The sequence below is a fragment of the Rhea americana genome, unplaced genomic scaffold, assembly GCF_003343005.1.
Source record: "Rhea americana isolate MKP2758 unplaced genomic scaffold, rheAme1 scaffold_26, whole genome shotgun sequence".
Taxonomy (NCBI): Eukaryota; Metazoa; Chordata; class Aves; order Rheiformes; family Rheidae; genus Rhea; species Rhea americana.
The window spans coordinates 2,732,046-2,751,776 of record NW_028186379.1 but is presented as its reverse complement, the minus strand read 5'-3'; the positions used below and the strand labels follow the sequence as shown (position 1 = coordinate 2,751,776).

The 19,731-nt window shown below is 34.6% G+C and overlaps 1 protein-coding gene across 5 annotated transcripts in view; it reads right to left on the bottom strand.

The window, feature by feature from the left end:
• The window catches only part of TBC1D5 (TBC1 domain family member 5), a 315,508-nt gene that overhangs the window by 255,964 nt on the left and 39,813 nt on the right, over positions 1 to 19,731 (bottom strand). The window contains exon 1 of one of the 5 annotated variants that reach the window (XM_085307506.1): positions 8,557 to 8,573. The exons of the other annotated variants lie outside the window; for them this stretch is intronic. The gene's annotated coding sequence lies outside the window, so the exon portion shown is untranslated. Of the gene's footprint in view, positions 1 to 8,556; positions 8,574 to 19,731 lie in introns of those variants that run through there. 5 annotated transcript variants of the gene reach the window in all.

The following is a 19,731-nucleotide window of genomic DNA, read 5'->3' as shown; positions in this document are numbered from 1 at the left end:
ATCTGGACGCGATCCCGTGCAACTTGCTTTGAGTGACCTTGCTTGAGCAGGGGGTTTGGACTAGATGATCTCCAGAGGTCCCTTCCAACATCAACTATTCTGTGATTCTGTGAAGACAACGTTTGAACATAATTTATAACCATTTATGCCATATAGACTTTCTTGCAACTAATCCACAGGCTCCCTGCATAACAATAGAAATAGGGCATGTTTCAAGATACAAGTARTCTCTTGAATATGCTTTCATACTTCTGAACAATGGTAACAAAACCGGTCCTTTATTTATTCCTTCTAAATATAGCTGGACCATTTGTACCAGAATCAAATTGAATACTATGCTTACTAGAAAAAGATCTTAAAGGATCAGACATGTAATACTGAGAAAAATATTGCAAAAATAGATGCCAAGGTTTCAATATTTCTTCAAAAATTTGTAAGTCTGTAGAAACATTATGTACTCAAAGACAGTGTTTAACATGAAGTAACATACTGCACATCACTCAATACAAGCTTGGAATAAAACCACATCAGGCTGCTCAGAAAGTTCTGAGTTTTATAAAGTTCCACATTAATTCCTTCAAATAAAACAGAGCACTGATAATAAAGAATAACTTCCTGTTACTTTAAAGAAATTTTAGAATTTGTATTTTTTTACGTACGGTTTCTTTGAAAAAAAAAAAAAAGCATTCAGCAAAGAGTAGAGAGTATTAGATTAGAATGCAGTTGGTCATCGGAGTCACCTTCATCCAGCGTCTTTCAGCTGGATGTCCATCTAATTCCAGATGCTGGCCAATCACAACATCAGAGTGATGCCTCTCTCGTTGACAAAAAAACAGATAAATGTCTTTTGACTTGGCTCAGGCAACATCATTTGCTACCAGTGGGATGCTTCTGAAAAAGTTTGAAAGTCAAAATGCAAGAAGAGAAGACAAATACTGCAAGGTATATGAGAGGTACATTAAAATGTGAGGACAAAGCCATTAAGTTGCTGCCTTCAACTACTGGGATTCCCAGACACCAGTAAGGCTGGCTTCCTGGTTAAAATGAAAATGCATTACAGAGTGGGTAGTAAGCAAAATGAAACAAGCTCTGCCAGATCTGGCTTGGCTCTGTTCAAGGCCAGCTTAGCTTCTGAGACATGCTGTCCAAAATGAAGCTGAACAGGCAAAGACAACAGCCTGCTAGTAGGCAGGGGCAAGGGAGATGCGGCAGATAAAAGACCATGCGGAGAGGAAATTGAACTCAGAAGGATGTGAAGCACTAACAAGTTTGTCTAATACGGAAAAGTTACATAAAGTTGATAAATTCTGTGTCGTACCAGGAGTGAACAAGGGTGTCTTAGGAAAATGGGCTGATAGCAGTTTCAGTAATTACAAAGCMGTGCTACTCCTCACCAAGGCAATCTAACAGCTACAGAAAATAAAGCTATGGGAGTTGCTATTTGTGAGGTGATAGTACATACCCTGGTGGGGAACCGATGCAACTTGATTTTAGTCCTCTGCAATATAACTTYCAACCCTGGACCTGTTCTTTTCTTTATTTTTGCAGCTGCATATTCTGCAAGTTTTGCTACATTTGAGAAAAAGCAGTCTTTAGCTTAGTGGATAACTCCCTCTATATGACATCTCTGCAATTCAGTCACAAATYAAACGGCAGAAATGAAGTCCACGGACTTCCCATACTGTAGAAAAGGCAACGATAGAAAAACTGCAGTGAATAGACTTCAGATTTAAAAGGTTCATTCATACAGATGTGTGATGACCACTATGAGCTGCATAACAGTATAGCAAATGGCTAATTTAGCTGCTCCACAAATCACAGATTATTGTATTTAAGTAGAGATGTCATCTGTAACATTACTACAAGTTAACAGATAGTACTTTTTAGACTGGCATACAAGAGGTTTATTTGATCTTAAAGGAAGTAATGGACAAATTATGAAATGTCATCTATTTTAAAGAATGTAAGAAAATATACAAAATCACTTACAGTTTTTTTCCCAGATATTATAGAATTCCGAGYTATAATAATTTTCTGCCGGATTTAATTGTTTGAGATATTTCTCCTAAAAAAACAAAGTTTATGTTTCCTGATAATTCTTAACCCAGTATGTAAAAYGATGACTTTAGAAAAAGGTTGCAAGTCAACAATTATAAACTGTTATGGCAGTTTAAGGATTTCTTAAATTCAAAAAGTTATGGTTATGTCTAAAGCTATATAGTACTTGGGTTTCCTTATATCTTATTTTAATAAGGAAACATGTTTGACTAGCTTCACTGTYATGTCAACAGAAAACTACCTAACACACATACCAAATCAGCAAGTATCAAATGAAACCCTGTTCTTGGAAAAGACTGAAATACAATCAAACAGAGSGAAATACAGGAAAGGAAATAACTGGCATTTACATGTATTCTATCTTAGGAGAAATTACTAGTTTTAAATATAGGTTTAGCAAAACAGGAAATAGTATGTAAAACATAGGAAATATGCACTATCACTTTTCCATCAAAAACTGATTAACCCAATTTAATTAAAAGTCTGAAAAATCTACAGCATATGAAAGTCTTGATGATTGTATCCAGTTTACAATGAAGAACATGGATTTTAAAACAATTATATAAATATCTGATATACTAGGGTTCCCAAAACCTCAATTACAATGTTCTTTTCTAAGGTAATATTCATTGTTTTCGTTAATGACATTTCTATTTTCTTGTTTTGCTAAGAAGAGCCGTAGGAGGAAGAACAACCAAGGACAGAAGAGGTTTACCCTCCAGCACAAGGGGGATGGGGAAAGGAAACAGGTGCATTTTGGCAGTCTATTTTAATCATGAAGACAGAACAGGCAATTTCATTTTTCTTTCTCACCTGCTCATTTTCACTCAGCAGACAAGAAGCAGCAGCAGATATATTGATCATACGTGTACTATGTTATTGCATCGGTAAGTAAAAATCAAGATATAAAATGGAAGCTAAGAGCAGCAACCACAGCTTCAAGTATCTCAAGTATCAAGACACCGAAGCCTACCACCACATAAGCATAATATCTACTCTGCAAATGAAAGCAGGTTACGCAGAAACCACTGCTGCCTGAAGCTAGTCTTCTTCACTGGTCCGAACGAGTGAGAGAGGAGAGAAGCAATACAGCACCGATGAATTTGGTTCACTCTGAATGCACYATGGGGCAGAAACGAACTTTGTTGAAAGCCTTAACACTTACAGGAAGACTTCTCAGGCTTCTTCATGAGTTTATAAAAATTGCCTTATTAAGTGTACACTAARATAACCATAATTTTCTGCTACAGCAATTTTCAACAAAACTTTTAACTTTTTTAAAGGCATCTATTCTCTAGTAGTAGGAAGGCAGCTATTTTTATTAGTTTTTGCTCCTTAGAAAAGGGGGAAAAAGTTATCCTCAAATTTATGCAGATGAGTATAATGTAAGTTCATTAAAACTACTTACTATAGAATTATTTCATTTTTAAATTCCATAAATTTGGTTGCAATGAAAAATGTTCTTGAAATATAATTAGTAATCTAAGCACTTGAAAATTCTCAAATTGAATATACACAAATGCATGTAGAAAAAACCACCCAAAGCACAAGTCTTTACTTTTCAATTCTTTTYGGCAGTTCCAAAATCCAGGCACACATCCAGAAGAACTTTCTGCCCCACGTCTGGTCAGTAAAGAAATTGAGGTTAACCTTTAATTTTTAATGTCACCTGCAGCCAGTTACTGCTTTTTCTAATGCAAGTGACAGATAAACAGCAAAACACTCCCAAGATGATACACAAAGCACCACACACCATAAGTGCATTTTTATTTTTATACCAACTCAATTTCTCAAATGGATAACCAATGTTCCTACTAATTTACATTAAGAATTGAGTGAGGCATGAAAATTGTTCTGATGCATAGGCTCTATTTCTTTAATGTACTGCATAGTACTGTACTTTATTGCAACTCTGGAAAAAACTAACTACCCTTAAAAGGAACGGAAACTACACATACAAGAAACCGCAAGGACATATATATCTCATAAAATCACTTCAGAAAGGGTTTAAAATTAGCTAAAATAGTATGAAAGAAAACTGATTAAAGTCCCCAATGGAAGTCAGTAAAAACAAAAAATCAATCCTATTAAAATGAGTTTCATGACCTTTAATCTGTTGAACTTGTGTTTTTCTATAGACCAATACCAGTACTTTAAATCCACACTGCTAGTATTTCAACTTTCTCATTCCTCCTAATTCAATAGTATCATCTTAACATTTGTAAGGTAATTCCAAACTAAACAGAGGGAATATRGCAAATTGAGGCAATATAATTTAGCTATTTAAGGCAAAATTRGCAAGTCTTTAACAACAAACACTGTATCATTACTAAACACTGCCATGTTGTTAATGTAAGAAGAGGTCTGAATTAGATAGCAAATTGCCCCTCTAGGTCAGGACTGAGGGCATTTTATGTGAGAAAGTGCAGAAAAGCTCTCACGGATGCATGTTTCATCAATTCTGTAGAAAGCAGACTTCAATACAGTTATCCATCACTTTTAAAACCAAATACTGCTGTCAATATTTTTACTTGTCTTTTAAAATTATTAAATATATTCAAATGAAAAGAAATCCCTATGTTTGGAAAGTAACATAGTTACTTTACTGAAAGGTTACTTAAAGTCATTTTTGGACACCTACGGGAAACATCTCAATCGCTATTTTTATAAATGCCAAAAGTACAACCATGCCATCGGATACCAAGTACTGAAAAAACAAAACAAAACAAAACAAAACGCCTCTCAATCATAACTAACCTAGCGAGGCGTTCAAAGACAAGCAAGACGGTCTTTACTACGATCTTCTCCCCACATTCAACAGTCAGTAAGATCCGGATACCCCACACCCGCCGGCACAAACAAGAAAGCTGGAGAAACAGGTCTGGCATCAAACTTCTGAAGTTGACCTTGMAGATGGAGAGCTTTCATGAAAAGCTGATAAACATTTTTCATTTTTAGCATGATCTAAATGTATTTAATGACTCAAGGCACTGGTTTCCCTATGGAAATTTCGATATAAAAAAAGCCTAATTGCTGGAATTAGTCTTTTTCCTTTTTTTAAAGTCAAACAAACATTTCACGTGATTATGTAACGGAAGAGATGGAAACAACATGTAAGATAATGCTGTGTGGTTCTATTTATTTATTTTTTAATATCATAATCATGGTAGAGAAAYTGTTATATAGATATAAAACGCTTAAGTGCTGACACTTTACTATTTTTTTTTGAAAATATTTCAAGGTATATCAACTCCATGACTATGAAGATTTCTCCAGAATTCAGCCTAAATTTTTTTATCACCCTGCAATCCTTGCCTGTATCTTTAGTATTATTTTCAATTTCTCCTGCTGTGACAAAAGGTCTTAAAAATATGTGTTTTACRAATTTCAGTAACTTAGTTTGCTTCATGTATTTTCTAGAGTGGTGAATTCATTATTAATATATGTTAAAAAATGTACAGGTTTGAATAATACACTTTACAGGTCATTATAAACACAATATAAACACAATAAAAATGTTCCAAGACTAGAGTTCTAAGAAAAATTTAAGAAATCAAATTCCAACAACTGATTGGCCATTTATCTTTTATTCTCTCTAAACTGTGTGAAAATTGTACTGTGAGAAGTTWAAAAAAAAACACTCTTGAAAATATGTTTATGCAGAATTTTTCAACTATTGTCAGATAATTAAACTCTATTCACACAATGATGGGATATGCAGCTATTTTATAATAATTTTTCATATTAAAATATGCAAAGCTAACACTGTTGAATTGGAGAGTGTATCTTTCCCTTTTGAAAAGCTGAGATTTTACACTATTCCTATAGTGTTTCCAACAGAAAGGCTGAAAACAAGCATCTAGTCRCACTTTTAAAAAATCCTGGATGGCACCAATATTTCCTGTAATCTGACCGGTGTTGTCTAAACAATTCTAATTCCATTTAGAAACTAATTCCATTTAGAAATAGGCTTAGAAACAATTTTTTGTGTGATAAACTTATTATTTAGTTTAAAGGAATAAAGTTTGGGATTTCTTTTTAAGAAATTAATTTGATTAYACTTGTCTTGGAATGGCTTATATGCTTACATGAGTATATTAAATAGTACCAACTAAATGTTTATTTTAGTTGGATTAGCATTCTAGTTGCAATACACTTGCATATAAATATATTTTTTATTCTAGCACATACTTTGAGTTATTAAGCCTGGCATTAAATTTTGTAACAAGATGTAATACATCTAATTCAAGAGGGCTTAAAGTATTCCTGTTTTACTTATTAATATGTTAAGTGAATGTTTGGACAATTGATTTCAGCTAGGCTTTGTCACCTAAACATGTGACAAGATACAGTTTTCAGATTACATAGGCCATTTGTCATAACTAATGCTCATTCTAATTTCTACAGATGTTAACAAATTAAGCAAAAAGGCTGCATTGGCTAAATAACTAACTCAGTAGCCAACTAAGAATTTAAAAGCAAACTATCTGCATCATTTACATATAGCCATTAGCAGTATGTCTTTACTGCTTTTCCATGCTACTCTKCTTTCCCACTTCCTTATTTTGCTTGTTATACTCTTCTTGCAWTTTCCCCTTAAACAAACTAAAGCCGGCAAATAAAGAACTGTGAACATGAGTATTTGCAGAGGGCTTACTACAGTGAGGCCATAGTCTTGTACTAAAGTAATAATGAATAATAACAAACATATTGCCTCAGATACAATAACGAGTCAATTCAGTCATAGCTGGATCTAATCAGTGACTGTTCTGCTTAGAAAGATCAATATATTTAACACACTAATCCTGTAAACTCTTACTGAAAGAACAGAAACATCCCCAGTTGATGGCTTAAATAAAGTTTATGTAGCAAAAGAAACTCAAACTATTACTCTACGAAAGTTCTGAAAACAGTGGTGACGCCAAAATATTTCGTATCAGTGCAGAGCAATACATTTCATATTATCCATACAACTGTGAAGTTAGTTTGTAAAAAGTTATATTGTAAGATGGCCTTGAAATCTACCGATCTCTACACCCAATTGATGTTTTCTGAGTTTTTAAATGGGCAGAATAGAGTATGGCAAAAGGGAAACGCATGTTTCCATTTAAACACTCGAAGTAGATGAAACTAACAGACATGCAGAAACTACACAGAAGAGAATTAAATCAACRTAAATGAAAAATGAAGATCTGAATAAATTACTGAAATAATTTAGGAAAAGGAATACTGGATTACGTTAAGATTTGTGTAACATGACATACRATACAAAGATTATTTTCCCTGAAAAGGAGGAGGTAAAAGGAACTTGACTACATTAACTAGAGATTATAAATGAGCAGAAACAAATAAAAATGCTTGTATTTTAAAAAAAGTGAAGACTTCCTCATGCAGACTGCTCAGTTTGTCTGAAGAATCCAAACTAGCAATCTTGGAACCTTTAAGAGGACTATGTAAGCCAACAGCATGACACAGATGGACCATTCATTACTTCTAAAGCATTATTTACAGAAAATAATCCTTGAAATACGAAAAAAAAAAAGGGAATTTCCTCAGTTGTTCAGATGCTTGTATACTCGTAACAGAGGAAGACAGGAGTGCAGTACCAAACCAAATGCTAACTGTAGGTTCCTAATTACAGTTATTCCAATGTTAAAATGGGTAGACACAAGGATAAAAATGATGGTAATGATACTTAAGTTTCTAAATGGAACTATTTAGAAAAGCTACATTTTGCAGCTACCAAAATACAGTACATTCAAGTACATACTTTCCAGTGCAGTCCTTATTTTTCATGTGGTCCACTAGACCTGAAACTATGTTCCTACTGGGAAGATCAAGAACACAATAAAAATCCCAGGGCTTTGCAGGTTATGTCCTCAGCAACTCTTGCTTCACTATCCTCTCAACATATAGCAAACTAAAGCTGCTGAGTGGGTAGGGGGAGGGGAAGGAAAYTGAAATAAAAATAAACTAGATTTATTTTGCTTTTTCTGCTCTTTCTCCCCAGTACTATTTCACTAAAAGGTTATTATATAGTTAAGAACAAATACAGTAAATTATATAAATCATACCTTATTTTTTTCACTATTTTAGTAAATAAATGCAATTCTTCCCTCATCAAGATTCAGTTGTGTTCCAAAGCTCTATGCTGGAATTAAAATCCAATGTTTTTCATACAATCTTTTTTTTATGCAAGTCAGTAGGCTTTAGATTGCACTTGAATTTTGAATATCCACACATTACATTTTTATGACATCTGTCCATCATAATATGGTACAAGAATTAAAATCTAAAAATCTTAAGACTGCCATTAAGCTGTACTAAAAGTATTTTTAAAAGAACATTTAATTTAAAGAGTGATTACGTGACATATTTAATATATGGAATATGGTTACTGAGCAGTGTCTAGGAATGTCACACTTCAGCTTTTTTTCGTGGGTATATGTATGCACAAAAGAGTGTTTTAAGATGCCAGAAGCTGAGTAAGATACTCACTTGTATAGGTCTATTAAATCTGTGAATGTAGGAACTTCTGCATTTCAACAGTCTATTATTTATATGACAGAATGAAGATCTGAAAACATGAAATATAGCCTTAAATTATTCACTTATTCTTTTCACAAAAGGAGAAACCGTCAATCTAACACTAAAAGACTTCAAGCATATTTTTAAAGGTTTCAGGAAAATTGCCTTATTTATCAAAACTTTATTCCCTCTGTTTGTTCATTAAAAACTGTAGTCTTGCATTAAGGTCAAGCAGTGTCAACCAATTACTGTTGTTGGAAAAGTCTTACTTCCTCAATACTCAAAGTAACCACAGTATATAGTAAATTATTTTAATAGGCAAACTGAACACTGTTTATCCAAAGTACATTTCAACCATAAAAATGTATTTTAAGGGTTTCTATCAACAATCAATTATGGTACTATTTATTATTACAGCAGCATTAAACATGATTGTGTCTACTTAAATGCCAGCTTAAAAAAAAAAAACTCCTACCTTAGCACATTCAGCAATATTCTGTTCTTAGCTCATACTAAAGAAAAGTAACAAAAATTRAGTGACCTAGAAAGATAACTGAGAGGTAAAAGACAAAACATAGAATTGTAAAGAGACAGTAATAATCAGTTCTGGCTTCTATCCCCATTCTCTACTGGTGCACAGAAGGACTCCTATGACACACCTGACTTCACTGCTCCTCATTTTATTTTTATTTTTTTTTGGGGGGGGGGGGGGGGCAGGGGAGAGAGAGAGTCAGTGAACAAGCAGGTGAACAACTGAGAAAGGATGCATTTTGGCTACACAAAACTATTATTAAACACTACGAAAAGGCCACTTATGCTCCACAACACCAACTATCAAAGTCATAGTTGTTTAGGTTAAAAGGATTTCCATAAGATATTTGGATGTAAACATTTCAGTTAGACTCCCTCTTGTCTTACTTCAGTTTTTCCCCAGCCTATTTTAATGGCCTACAGTTAATAAGTCAGATGGATAATTTTAGTATATATATACTTCTATCTTTACACTTCATATAGGCTGAAGGTCTCAAGCAAAATCTTGTATCTCATTTCGCTTTGGAACTGACTTGCTTACTCCCATTCCAGCTGATAGATAAGATATGATGAAAGAACACTTAATTTTCTATTGCTAACCTTTGAAATCTTATCATTATGAACCGAACTGTGACTTTCTGAAGCTGCAAAACAAGCAAAACCAAAGAAATTTCTACCAGACATTCTGTCAGCTTGACTAACTAGAAAAAAGGTTTCATCTGTGTCCTGTATCAGTGCTCAATGAGACCCACAATGATGTCAGACACACACTCCTCCAGTAAACGAGGAGGAGAGGAAACGATGCAACAAAAGGAACTAAAAAACTTGAAAAGAGGSAAGCTGACAATTGTGGAAGAAGAGGGACATAACAGAATAGAATCTGTTGCTGTATTATTTCCAAGAGATCAGAAAATCAAATGACGTGATAAAGAAAAGCAAAAGATAGCGTGCAGCAAAAAGAGAGAGAGAGAAAGAGTGTGTTAGTGCGTGTGTGTGTTTGTGTGCACGCACCCTCCCTTGCCGCTGGGATAAGTCCCGCAGGCAAATTCTAGTCTACTGGTGAATTCGGAAAGGTTCTAGAACCCATYGTAAAACAACCAAATTTCAGTTCAGAATGATACAGATGATGTAAAGTGATACAACAAGGAATATGGATCCCTTCAAAACCTACTGAATTCCTTCACTGAAAAGGTTTTAACTGACTTTTCTATGAGACATAACAGGAGATGTGATACAAGCTTGACAAAGAAATTATCAACAGCTCTCTGTCAAACTGGGCATACATTTCATATGGATCTCGGAGGTATCTAGTTCTACCCAATATTTCCATAACTACACTGTCTTGAAGTCACTAGGTTGGTTATAAAATTGCGAGGTAATACAACGCCATGAGAAATAAGAAACACCTCTAAGGAAAGGATTTGATTTCTGATCTTGAAGAACAGGAGATATGATCAGAAATCAAGAAGAGATTCAATAAAGACAAATCCAAAGTGCTGTATTTTGAAAAGAAAAATCACAGGCATCTCTACAAAATGAACCAGGCAATAAAACAATAGCCAGAGAATCACTGGATAGAAAAGATTGAAAATTAAGAGAATAATTGTTGTGGTACATATCAAAAAGAAATTTTATTCTGAGATACGTTGACAGGCAGGTGATGTGTGTGTGCGCGCACGCACATGCATGCATGTATCTGCATGTGAAGAGGTGATACTTCCTTTCTTTTCCTCATACACCCTCCCTGTGGTGTATACAGTTTTGGACACAGTATTACTAGAAAGATGTAGGCAAACTATGGAAAGTCAAGGGCAGTGTGACACTGAGCTTTGTGATATTTTTCTCTCTTAATGCTTTCAAGAAAAGGTTAGACAAACATCTGCCAGCTACAGTCTGAAATACGCTTGATCTKGCTGCAGAAAAGACGACTGAACTAGCAGGTAACCTGTGATCTTCCAGGCAACATCTTCCTCTGAGTCCATTCGACCTGCCACAGCCAACCAAAGTCAAAGACTGTTGAAGAGGCACTGCAGCTGCCCTCTTTTTTCCAGTGTATGCTTCTCTCACTCACCTCCTAGCTTCAAACTACCATACGCACAATCATCACATGAACTTCCCTTACTACCGAAGAGGGGAGATTTACCAGTAGTTGCTTTTAAATTTCCCCAACATGAGTCAACATGAGACAGAGCACAACTGTGGGTAACTTCTTCATTCTTTGGCTACAATTATCTAACACTTTGTATTTAAAAAAAAATCACCTATTATTTTTATTTTCATGTTACATGTCTGTCCTCAAAGGTAGCACAGTTTTCTATAAGAAAATGCACATATCGTATAGTTAAAAAAAAAAAAAAAAAAAGGATATCCTGAATTCACCAAAAGAAAACAAAGTCTTTTTAGAAGGCCTTCTTCCTCTATGCTGCCTTCTTCAGTCATTTCATAGATTGCTGTTAGCAATTCCTTACCTTATGCCCTGTAATAACAACTGAATTTGCAAAATGAAAGTAGCATGCTAATCGTAATTCTGCCAATTTTCAGCTTTATGGGACGTGTCATTTGAATATAGTAGATCAGAAGAAAAGGATCTTCCCTACTGACGAAAGCATACTTGTGAGGATAAAGAGATGCTCTGCTTTTCTAGATCCATCAGCTCTACTGGATAACACTAGCCAGCAGTGGGAGATATGGAGGTGGGTTGTAAGATAAGGAACAGGCTAGAGGCAAGAAAAGCTGTTATAATTATAGCTGGGAACACAGAATTTGTTAAAGGAAGTCTACTGTATAATTACATTTGAAAATTTAGCAAGATGCCCAGAGGCTGGCTTGCAGCTGTCAGGAACTGGTAACGCTGGAGTTCTGCTCAAGAGGCAGCCACTGCTGTGGCTACGCACACCTCCCTGTAGTTAAGCAGACTTTGATAAGGCAAAGGAATAACTTCAGCTAAAATTAGTAAGATTATATAACTCACAAGATTATACTTATTCTCAGTAAAAAGTGTCCAGAGATTGGGCATTATTTTAAAGAAGACTAGTACAAATCTGCTGCTTTGCATAGTATATTGAATATTTTTCCAATGAGTAAGGTATTTTATGAATTGCTCATTTTGCATAATAGTTAAAATGTAATTTTTAATGATATTAATCAAATTACTCTCATCTACAGGTTAAAGTCTGTTTGCAGACCACATCATAATCCTAACTTTGGTTTACCTGGCCTGATCCTCAAAAGAAAATGAGTGGGTAGAACGTAAATAGAATACATAAGACAAAAAAAAAAAAAWCTGCATATCTGTTTCCAACCTTGGATTTACAGCAGAAGTGATATTGCTACTGAGAAACAAACAGTAAACTACAAATACTTAAACAAAGTGGTAATCTGCAGACATCAAAATGATGAAATATGAAATACGATTAAGACATTTTGGAAAAAAGATAGCACTAAATACCTGGAGAAATTATTCATTTCATATGAACAGTTAGTACTTCTACTTTAAAAAGTATATTCTGACAATTCAATTATTAGCACAGGGTATGGTTTGACCAGAATTTTAAAAATAAAATCCTGCATTGATGTTGAAAATTATCAGCAACTATAAGTATTATTGGTGTTTATTTAAAACACATCTATATAAAGAATTGAGCAAGAATCGTATTTGGAAAGTCGGCAGAATTTAATGGTCTATCTTCAAATTATCATCATATGAAAATAAAAAGCTACAGGAGAGACAGCAGAGACTGCAAACCTAAAGCAAAACTTTATAGTAGAATTATTTCTAGACACTGTGACAGCTGTTTATTTTAAACTTAACGCTTTTATGAGAAATTTAAATAAAGTATTTACGTTCATTTGGCACTTCTGATTATAAGGAGTGAAAAACAAGGGTTTTTTCACCTTTAGTTGAACCAACTACTGCTTCCATTCGAGGAGGTGAAGACTGAAGGAAGTGCTTAAATTCCCAAATCCTAAGTACAGATAGCATGTCAACTACTCCATATTTGCTCTATCAGGCCTAAGATTACTTATAAGTTTAATGCCTCATTACTATAATCAGTTTAGTTATTATAGTTGCCCTTTCTACAGAAAGGCAGAAATGCTTTCTAAGTATGAAGAGTTTGCTCGCTTAGAAAAATGTTACAAGCTAAGACTGAGTATAATGTTCCTTTCAGTTTATCAAGCCGAAGCCTGGCTTTGGCTCAATGTAACAGGACTGATTTTTGTTATCTAAAACAATTCATTTGAGGAGGAGAGAAGAAAAGATTAAGAAATCAGCTATTCTACATAAAATGGACTTACTTTGCCCACAACATTTCTCTCCTCTTTACTTTTCATTCTATCAAGATGGAGACCTTAAGTATGAAGGACTATCATTTCAACAAAAGAGAWGATATTCTGCATACAACAGTTTCAGTTTTAAGAATTTTACAGATAATTGATCTTTACAATATTTTAATTTTCTTCCTTTGCATCCATTTTAAAATGAAAAATACATTCACTCAAAAAAAAAAAAAAAAAATGGAGACCATACTTTGAAAGACACCCAAATGAAACTTAAGTATCTCTTTTAATTAGAAATGAAATTCAATTTTGAAAGAAACTACCAATGTAGGAGCATAATACTGATTTCAGACAGTGACTTAGGTTTGTTCAAATGTGAATTTTCAGAACAGTCTAATTTGAAATATTCTGAGCCGTGGTCAATTCTTGTTCCACAGTGATTTGCAAATGTGAAAGAAAAATGTTAGGCTTCATATTGATTTCCCCTGCTTCAAGCATAGTATCTTCCTATGCTGATTTCTGTCATATTCATCTATACTACATAATGCAGCCTTAAGGACTACAATGATCCTTTCAAAATCCTTTCAGTACAAAGAATTCAGTCTTTCATCTAATACATTACTGCAGAAGAACAAAAGCACTTGCTTGAAAGAGTTAATCTTATGTATCAACATTTCCACAGTGAGATGYAAGAAAGCCAACTACATTAAATTGCTGATAGTTGCATGTTCTTGCCATTGCTCTTGACAAAGAAAAGCCTTTAAACTTCTTAACACTGATTTTTAAAGAAAAAGAACATCTTATAAAGATTTTCTCTGTATGTTCTAATGAATCTATAAATCGAGGGAGAATTTCTACCTTTATATCAAGAGGAAAAACATAAAAGCAAAACAGAAGAAAAAAGTGAAGAATGTCCTTCTTGCTTCTCCATAATGTAAAAGAAACACTTTTCTATCTACGTAGAAAATCAGTCTTCCCAAGATACAAGCCTTTTAGGCAAAAATCTTGGTATCGAAATTCTTCCAGTACAAAAAAATAAATGATATTTGGCTGTGGTTTCAAGTAGCTTTACTTTTTTAAACGTTTACGCAACTTGATGTTCCTATCATCTGAAGAGCAGTGTGTATTTAGTATGGTCATAACACACAAATGTACAATACTACATCTCCAGAAGTCAAGTAGWAAAGTCTAGTCCCACAAAAGATCAAAGGGTGTGAATCAAACACATTCTGCTAATTGTACTACTGTATCTCTGCCAAAACTTGTTTTGACTGTGTGCCTGTGTGTGCATATATACATACACCAATACATAAGAAAGTGTACTKTGTTTTTGGTTCGGAGTTCCCTTTACAACTATTCTTATATTTGCAATTTTTCTGTTTTAAGTAAAGAGTTTTTATTTCTGCTACCGTTATCACTACAGGTATCTACAACACATGATAACCTATGTTTTCATCCCCCTTATTAGCACTTATCCATATAACATGCACTGAAACAGTGGCAATTTTCAAAATAGGTGCTGGGCACAATACAACTAAACATTCGCAATCAACCATTGCATTAAGCATTTTAAGACATTTGACCATTTTTAAGAAGTTCAACTTACCCACATGAAGACACACTTTAACATAATGATGCTTGCATTGGGAATATAATAGCCTACTGTTTCCAAAAATTACTTTCAAATAATTTAAGCAGTTACCCTGTATAATTTTCCCTTCTAAAATGGAGGCAGAGGGGTGTCAAAGAACATATACTATTTCCTAAATCCAAGGGAAAAAACAAAACAAAAATGCACATTATATATGAAGTAGCAATAGGCAAAGACAACTTCACTAGTTCGTAATATATRACATCTGGTAGACTATTATCATAATAAATGGGAAAAGTAGGTGAGATTCTGTCAACAGCAAGGCACAAAGAAATGCATCTTTGTCAGAATGACAAACTTATCTGCCTTAAACAAACATAGGTCATACTAAAATTCAAGTACCTATGAGTTAAGTATTTTCCTTTATTTTATTCCTTTTTCTTTTCAATGTTAACAATTTCACTAAAGCACAGCACAGCTTCATTTATCAAAAATACATATTTATGCAATTTAATTTCTTTTTAGTGAAGACCAGCTAAACTTGCTGATATTCAATAGGTGAAAGCTCACTAGAAACAGTCTACTAGTTTTTTGCACTTTTATAAACCACTAACTATGCAAAGTACTAACTTAGATTGTTAAACAACAGATTGCAAAGTTCCTATGTATCAATCTGTGACTCCTATTGGTACAGTCATGYATATGTTTCACAGGGGTTGGAACAGATTCAATCTGTAGCTGAGCAGCTGAATGGTGTAACATCCTAACCACTAATCTCACAGGGACCATACTACACATCTGATGGTATGTGCAACCCACAAAATAATCTTCTCATATAAGAGAAAGGAGAGGAAACTTTCTTAAGGTAGGTAACATTCCCACAATCCATGTTTCATGTGGTCCACTTTGCTCTAAATTTCATGACAAAATAAGAACAAATCAAGAGAACMATATAATTCTTATTCTCCATGAACACTAAAATTTGCGATTGGATGCTCTAAAAAAGGAATATTGTCTTTTATGCGTGAATAATAGCAAGAGATAATTTATAATTATTTAGTCCTTTCAAAAACTAGATATACACCCGCAAAATAACTATATACTTATATATAACAATTTTATCCATGAACAAAAGTAGATGTTTCAGAGTCATTGAATGAAGTGTAGAGTCACAGTGCAATGATGGGTCACAAAAGAATTTGAGAAAGCAAATGAGAGATGCATTGCTTTCCATATGAAAAGTTACTTGGAAAAGCCAATTTCCCGGGGTATTGAACTACAGAATTCTGAAAGAAAGATTTAAAAGGTAGAATATTTAGTATCACTGTATTCTCATATACCTATTTTCTGAAAGACTGTTAGTTTTGGGGTATTTCCATTGCAATGCTGGCAAAGTCTGTATGATTGTATTTACTTTTAATCTGCTTTCAAGAAATTAATGACTGATTTGGTCACATATTCACAGACTTCAGTAGAAGCTGATGCCATTAAGATACCAGAGAGACTGATTTGGCAACTGTGTTTCTATCTCACGTGTATTCTCACTTCATAAGTATTCTCTGTTGTCAACACATAGATGAGGCTGATAGAAGTGTAAGAAAGGAAACCACAGAACTATTGCCATTTTGAAACACTAAGAAATACATGGTGYAGTTTAATTCTGATCCCAGCCATTCTAAGAGCAGACTGGAACCAAAAGGGATGTTCAATTTTGCCCCTGTCACTGCACTCCTTCAGAGGAAGACGCTTCTGCTGTGAATCAGCCTAGGATGTAACTGCTCTCTCTTCTGCCATTCACTGAAAAAAGAGCATGGAAAAGTAAATCTCTTCTAAACTTGCATAGGTGTAAGAAGATAGAGCATAAAGTAAGATGGAGTAAGGCAGCCAACATATCTAAGAAAGATATGTAAGGAAAATGGGGACTTCCTTTTACATGACTTGAATGGCTAGCCCATTTTGTGTGGGCTGCAATTCTGCTCTCCTAACAATTTTATTGTTTTTAAAATCAACTGTCAGAAGCATCTGAAGTGCAAGAAATACCTTCTATATTGCTGTTTTTTTAAATACAAATCCAAATGAATGCATAAAGACTAGGATAAGAATTCAAAAAGGTGGATGAAGAGAGCTAAGCATCCAGTTCAATGCTGCACGAAGTTTGGGATGCTGTCAACAAGCTGTGGTCCAGGTTCCTCTCCCGACAGATGATGATATGGGTGCTGACACCTTTTCTTTAAAAAGCTGAGATGGTCCCATTCTTTAAAGTGCTGAAAGCAGTGAAGATGGTGCTACCTTTTCTGTAGTGTACCATAGTTTCATTACAAGGGGACAGCACCTGCCCTTAGCTTAGCCTACAGCCTGGTATGTTGAGTGCTGGGCAGAAATATGAGAAAACATGTCTGAATCCCCTTCAAGTTAAGGAAGGAATTAGTTTTATATATCCTGCATCTTAGTTGACAGAAGGCCTAGCTACTAAGTAAGAGTTGAAAATGACAACATCTATTCAAGTATAGCATTTCAAAAATAAAGAGCTTGCAAGTGTATTTCTTTGGACTGTGTTAGAAATAAGTGAACCTACTGCACAGGATCTGTAAGCAGACTTAGATGGTGCTTTACCTATTAACTGGATTGAAATTGTGTAAGAAGAGAGAGACCAGAGAGGCATCTAGGCACAGAAAGTTACTTAAGACTCCAAAAATTGCTTGGGGGGGGGAGGCCTGCAAAACAACACTGTAACACTTACTTTAGAATTTGCTCCATATAAACAGCAGCATGTGAATGGGAGGCACCTCTGACATTGTGGTATGGAGGGCAATATAAATGTTAGAGAACATTGAATACTTTCTATGTATGTTATTCCTAAACTGTCTGCATGGTTACGGTTTGGGGGTTTGGGGGGGGGGGCGGTTTGCAAGATTGTTCCTTAGAGTGAAATACTTAAGACATTAGATAATTCATTACATTAGTACCAGTGCTTGTAGTAAACTCTTAGACTTCGGGAGGTTATGAACTATCTTTTTCTTCTGTTCATGCAGCACATTGCACAACAGAATCCTGATCACTATYTAGGATTCCCAAGTACAACAATAATGCAAATAAGTAACTCTTAAACTCTTAAATAATGCATACCTTTTAACTAGTACATTATTTAAAGAAATGCATTCACAGAGAAATTTTACTYCAATACATTTTTACTTATCTTTCTCTCCTCTTTCTGTAGTTCAGTGAGGGTTGTTTATGCAAGATCAAAAGAGTGCCAAGTTAGAAAACTGGGAGATTTTAAGAGTTAAAAAGGAGAYGAAAAGATAGACCTAGGACAAACAGAATTGGGCTTAAAGATATTATAGCAGGTAGCTTAGGGTTTTCAAATCTTTAACGTAATAGTAGTTAACTACGTCCTTCCACCTTCCCCTCCTCCCGCCCCCGTAAACATCACCTTAGCTAACTTGCTCTCTTTTAAAGTTAAATATTAACTTTATTCCACGGTTAGATTTGACCCTGAAAATGCACCAGTTAACTGGTTCAGTTTCTGAAAAAAATGAAGTATGTTGTTAACAGAAATATATTAACCGATCGCAGTGATTTTTTTTTTAAACTGGTCTCCAGCATTGTCACTCTTCTTGCTCAATTCTTATTATATCATTAATCCCCCCAAATATCATCTTTTCTCAAAGAGAGCATCAAAACTCAGTGAAATTTTCATCGGAATATGTGGCTTTGCTACAGACAAGGCTAAACAGACTAGTAAAGAATCTGCTAAAGCTCCCTCTTTTCTCTCAGCAAAATTCCAGAAACTTTCCCTTACCTTCACTGTAACACTGTGAAGATATAAAGCCCTCTGGCTGCGCCTCAGATACTACTGCAGATTTTCACCTTCCACTCCACAGAAAAACAAACAAAAAAATCCTCTCTAATTCCCATCATTCTGTAATAGTGGATAAACATTTTCTGCTTTTCCACTCTGCAACAACAGAAGAAAGAAGTGAATATATGGAATACAATAAMCCTGGTAGATGGTAAGTGGTAGTATATATTTACAGCTGGATGATGGCAATTTTACTTTTAATGCATGATAACCTTCTGGGTTTGAAATTTGTTATGTCCAAAGTTAGAATTAAAAGACTACCTACTGAACAYTATTATCAAGCTGTACAATTACATCACACTTCATAACTTGGTTAGCATACCAGTTTACACTAACAGGTTCAGGTTTAACTCATCATTCCTCTTCACTAAGAGTAGAGTTTTCCATCCTGAATTGAGCCAAATAAAGATGACAGATCTGTACATTGCACATTCCACCACAACTGTATAGGGGTAGTATCTTACTCCCTCTCTCAAAACCTTTCCAACCTTTCCAATAGATGCTTTCTAGGAAAAGATAGGTCTTGGCATGATGTTTGAATAAAAAGTGTATTTCAATAAAATTACTCTTCAGCAAATATTTGATTCTGATCAGTTCTACTAGTAGCTGCAAAGAAATTAGCTTAGCTGAACCTGAAAAAGACATACTCCTCCTCAGCAGCAGAAGCAACAAATTTCTGATGCTGAAGGCAAGAAATTCGGCAGGCTACATAGGTCTTTTTTACTCAATACCTCAATAGCCTAACAAAGAGTATGGATAAAGACAAAACATAGAAAGAGAACTTGTRAGAAAATACTATAGTTCATAAGTTTTCAGCATTCAGCTAAAGTTTTCAGTAATTCCACTTTAAAGTCCAGGGTTGTCAATACTTGAAGGGCAAGCC